Here is a 6000-nt window from a genome sequence, read left to right on the forward strand (position 1 = left end):
ACTTTTGAGCCCCTGAAATGAAGTGTTTGTGTTAAAAAAAAGGCTTTAGTTGCTCACATTTTTACGCAATCTTTTTGTTCAACCCACTGAATTAAAGCTGAAAGTTTGCAGTTCAACTGCATCTGAGTTGTTTAATTTAAAATGAATTGTAGTAATAAACAGAACAAAAATTAGAAAAATGTTGTCTCTGTCCAAATATATAAGGACCTAACTGTGGTTGGTAAATGTGTCCTATCTTACACCAGATTAATTTCAAGTTTTCTGCATTACCCAGTGTTTTCCTATGGTAGTCTATCACCTACAGTCTTGGAGAGTTAATAAATCAGGGCCAGAATTGTCACCCTAGAAAAGGTAGTTTGTTACTGGCAATTCCACCAAAATAAATTTAACATAAAGCAACTAGAACATCTATGAACTTGCAAGCTGTATTATATAAAATATCTGTTCTTAGGTTTAGATACACTATAAATGTCCATCTGAAAAACCCTCAGTACCAACCCCCCAGGGTGCAAACCTTATTTAAAGCTACTACAATACAATAATTAGGTTAAATTCAGAACAAAGAGTCTGGCACATGCACTACATGATCATGTACAGCTTTAATGAAGTATTGTAATTATTGCCGTCTGTACGCCAACAGACACTGGCAAGATATACTAAGACAGTTCCCCATCTATACACTATGCTTCCACTTTAACCCCAATGAATTGCTTGTTGGGACAACTCTAGAAAAAAGTCTATTTGCTGCTTATATGCAAGTCATGTTACAACAACAGAATAAAAAAAGTGCAGTCAATAATATATAAAAAATATTATTGGAACTTATATAAACCACTGCTGCATTTACAGAATGTAGAGAGGCAAGGTTTCTTTAGATTCTAAGGAAACTAGACAGATAGTACTCTCTCATATTACCAGAGTACTATCTTTGTTTTGTTTGTTTTTTTTTTTTTTTATATTATTGACTGCACATTTTTTGTTCTATTGTTATAACATGATTTGAATAAAAGCAGCAAATAGACTCCTCTTTCTCAGACTTCTATTATCGTCTACTATGAAAATCTAGGGATTAGTTGCAATCTTATCATAAATATTCATCCATACCATACACCACCTTTCCAATAATAAAGCTCCAGAAATGCCATCCAAGCCTATGCACCCAACAGGCTATTGGGTGCTATAAAGAGTTTTCTTACTGTGGTCAGAAAGATGGCTGAACTTGTAATTTCTCCCTAAGCTTCCCCAAAGCCAGCCTATGCATCAGTAACTGCTAATTGTAGAAGTAGCAAAATGCCCAAGAAACAGCAGCTTGTAGGATTCCTTTGCAGTTTTTATCCAAAAAAAAAAAAAAACGTTTTTAGATACAACATAGTTGCACTTTAGGAAAAAGAGCAGCTGCTTGAGAGTATTCATTTGCTATTCCAATTTTAATCAACCCCAATATTTTTTTTTTATTTGGCATTTTCAAAGTGGTGATCTATTCCAATAGGAGTAAAAAAAATCCCTTTTAGAAGATCATTCAACTCGAAAAGTACTGAACTAATTATACATAGGCATTAAAATTATAAAGATCCTCACCAAAAATCTCTGATTAAATTGCATCTGTAAGGAAGCTCCGGATGTGTTGGAAGCACTTTCACTGGCTGTAGTCCTGTCAAATGGCTGGGAGAGAAATTTATTAAACGATCGCAGAGTGGACAGAACTGTGGTGTTATCCTCAATTTCATCCATCTTGACTGTTTTTTTGCTCTGTGAGGAAAAAAAAAATAATAACTTACTACAAAAGAGATTAAACTAGTACCTGAACATAGAGGGTATGTTTTTCTGATCTTAAATAATCTTTTGTGCATTATTGTTGGCCACCAGTAGATGGTGCTGTGTCTTTAGGTAAAGTGTGTAACAAACTCCAATAATGTCTCGAACAGCAAGTTTATGTACATTAGACTTACCCTGACAATACATCGCCATCTAGTGGCTTGGCTCTAAAAGATTCTAAGAGATTTTCAGGTCAAATTAAAATCTTGGTTTATACCCGAGTATATACAAAATATATTATCATTACAACTATAGTTCACACTGCATAGGCATGGTGGTCTTTGAAAATAAGATCTCTTACATTTACAGTCAGTTGGGGTAATGTCCACTTAACTGGAAAGATCACTAATCTCAATGGTTACATATCTGAGAAACAGATATTGGTCATGGCTCAAGGTACTCCTAAAATCCTCTGGAGGAGTGTTAGGGACCAATGTAACCCTGATTCAGAAAGGCTGATGAAGATATATCATTTCATGTCATATCAGGCAAAGCGAACTAAAAACAAGCAACAGGAGATGCAATGCAAATGTCAAAGAACATTTTTTAGATTTAAAAAGCTTATGGAACTTGTTGCTGGCTTTTTAGGATAATTCTTTGTTATCCCAGCACTCCCTAAAGGACGGTGACCCTACAAGAATGTGGTTGTTGGAATGCACCACCTACAATGAGAAGGGCCTATATCGCAGGCTGGGGAGCTGCTGTGCAGGGTGACACCCCTCGAATTACATCCACTGATGGGTAACATGGTCACCAGCCCAGGGGTGCCTGTATAGTCCTAAATGAGGCATCATAAAGTGCGATGTGGGACAAGGATCCTGCAAGAAATAGGTTACCACTGATAGAGATTATGATTCCGGAACCACCAGTACCTGAGATCCCGGGGGGATTGGTTGTTTTATTCCAGACACCAATGCCAAGGTAAAAAAACAAAACAAAAAAAAAAAAACAAAAGGTAATTTTTTTTTTCTTTTTTGAATTCTTACTGACATGGGGACATTTTTTGCTTCAAAAGACCCAACAACACAGGGCCAGTCTTAATGGCCCCGGGCATCAATTTATTACCAGTGACCACAGACTATTCTAGGCAAAGCCAGAGATCCTCCAGAGGATTCTAGGGGTTCCCTGAGCTTTTTAGACTTCTCAGATCAGTTACTAATAACACCAATGATCCTGTAGAGGTGACATTCTTCCCACACTAATGTAATGTGATCTGTGGATATATTATTTATAGGAGGGGGTTCGCTGAAGAGCTGAAAGTTACTTTAAGACTATCATGTGAAAAGGGTCAGGAAATGCTGATAGAGTCCCTAAACAGTGTTATGGTCATTACATTGACCCGGGGTTCAAAGAGATATAATGTTCTGCACTTATGTGGACTCTACATGAAGAACGTGAGAGGGGTGACAGACAAGGGTAAGGCAGTGTTTTTCAACCTTTTTTGAGCCACGGCACATTTTTTTACATTGAAAAAATCCTGCAGCACAACACAAATAAAAAATGTTACAAAATGACACTCTGTTGCTAATTTTCTTGTCTCTAAAAATAAACAAGGCAATTCTGCTACCTACTGCCACCCACTGACATTGATGAGAATTGCATTACTCTGCCAGTCACTACAGCACACACACTCGACAATGGTAATTGGATAATTTCCCATGATACACCTGAAGATCTCTCACAGCTCACTAGTGTGCCACGGCACCGTGGCTGAAAATCACTAGGGTAAGGTATAGAGCAGCAGTCACCAACCGGTGGTCCGCGGCTCTGGTTGGTGCATTCCCCACAGCGCGGCAATGAGAAAGTTATAAAAGTTGTGAGGGGGGGCAGACATTGGGGGGGTGCAAAGTTTGCCACTGCCCACGGGCCCTCTGCAGCCAAATGCCCCAATTCAGTTTAGTGGGGGGGCGGGGGGGGGCAAGTTGGGGCCATTGTTGGCTTTGTCCACTACTAGTTGAGGGTATAAAGATTGAGAGAGGGGTGACAGGGGCAGACACAGGGGGTGTAGAGTGGGCTCAGGACCCTCCACAGCCGGTCAGTTTGGATTGGAGTGCAAGTACATTCTGCAGAGGCTATGTCTGCCACTGGGGGCAGTATAGGCAATGTGAGGGGGGTAACAGACATAAGTAGGTGCATAGGGGGCTGCAGCATGAGGGCCCCAAACCCCACTCAGCTAACAGGGTCCAAAGTCTATTCAGCACAGGTGCCACTGTTTGCTTTGTCTACCACTCAGTGGGGGAATAAAGTATGAGAGAGGGGGGACAGACAGGGGACAGCCAATGGGAAGTGCAAAGTGTGCAGCAGCACAGGGGCCCCCGGTCCTCCCCCAGCCACCAGGGGGGCACTGCAGAGACCCCAGGACTCAGGGGCCACAGCTGGCTGTATGGCATAGGGAATGTGAGGGGGGAACACAAAGCTGGCGGGAGAATAAATGGGGGTGCACAGCACACACCGGGGCTATACCAGGGGTCAGGCCGGCATGTGAGGCTGCGGAGAGGGATGCTGGGGGTTGTGGGGAGAAATGCTGGGGGTTGTAGTTCTCGAAGTACAGGAGACCCGGCTCCTGACCACAGCCTTACATCCCCGGCTATCACACACAGGAGTACCCCTCCTGTCACACTGCGCAATGGCGGCCTCCCAGGCTGTAGCCCGGGGTGACACACAGAACTCATTATACCTCACACCGATACCGCCGCTCCGAGCTTATAAACTGAAGGGTCCCGCGTACTGCGCGTCACCGCAAGTCTCGCGATACTAGCCCGTACCGTAATCTCCCTACTACAGCCGCGATGTACGTAATTACTGTGAGTGCAGCGCACGGCATACAGACACATGTGTAGTGTGCTCAATAATAACGGGGGGGGGATCATCATGTATTAATAATATGGAAAATGACCAGCACTTCCACAACACAATATATCTGTATGTGAAAACTAGGAAGGGTGAAATTGCCCAACTCCTTTCCCACCTTCATGTTATAGGATAGGGAGTGATGGAAATTTATAGGATGGTACCCAGCAGAAGGGTTTAATTCCAAACTAATAGAATCATCAGAACTGTAATTATAATTATTTATTATTATTAAACAGGATTTATATAGCGCCAACATATTACACAGCCTTGTACATTAAATAGGGATTGCGGAGGAGGTGAGGAGAGGACCCTGCCCCAAAGAGCTTACAATCTAGGAGGTGGGAGGAGTAACACACATTGGGCCTGATTTATTAAAGCTCTCCAAGGATGGAGAAGATACACTTTCATCAGTGAAACTGGATGATCCAACAAACCTGGAATGTATCTGGTCCATTATTGAAAATATTTGCTGACACTGATTTACCTTTATGGTCACAATTCCAAAAGGAACGTTTGGTGCAAAAACAACATTCAGCATCACCAAAAGAACACCATCCCCATAGTGAAGCATGGCAGTGGCCGTATCATGCTTTGGGGTTGCCTTCCTCAGCTGGAACTGGGGCATTGGTCAAGATGGAGTCACTTTTAGCCCAAAAAGTTCAAGTGTCTGCTGGTAGGCTGAAGATGAAGAGGAATTTCACGTTTCAACAAGACAATGACCCTAAGGATACATCCAAATCAACAAAACAATGACTTCACCAGAAACAAATCTGTGGGGTGACCTTTAAATGGACAGATCTGGAGCGCTTTTGTAAGAAAGAGTAGGCAAATATTGCCAAGGCAAGATGTGTCACGCTGATAGACTCCAACCCAAGACGACCGAATCTTATAATTAAATCAAAAATCTTCAACAAAGTTTAAGGGTGTGCACCCGTACCCAACCAGCCTATCGTATATTTATATATATATTTATATATATATATATATATATATTTATTATTTTTATTAATAATATTATTTTTTTTCCTCCGAATCAGATTGGTTTGTTTGTCAATTTAATTGTAGAAGTTATAGGTCAAATTAAAGGTTGGAACCATTTTGAAATGATTAAATGTGGTCTCATTTTTACATCACAAGATCCTGCATTTAATAGTTGTACACACTTTTTTTATCTACTGTATGCATTAATGTACTTGTGTGTATTACAGCCCCTGAATGAGAGAGGGGAGAGAGAAGAACAAAACCAGACCAGAATTCTGATCAGTTTCCATCTGAAAAAAAAAACAATTTGGAAGGCAGAATCTCATACATGTGTGTATTATACTTGTAATT

This window comes from Pyxicephalus adspersus, chromosome 7, assembly GCF_032062135.1.
Source record: "Pyxicephalus adspersus chromosome 7, UCB_Pads_2.0, whole genome shotgun sequence".
Taxonomy (NCBI): Eukaryota; Metazoa; Chordata; class Amphibia; order Anura; family Pyxicephalidae; genus Pyxicephalus; species Pyxicephalus adspersus.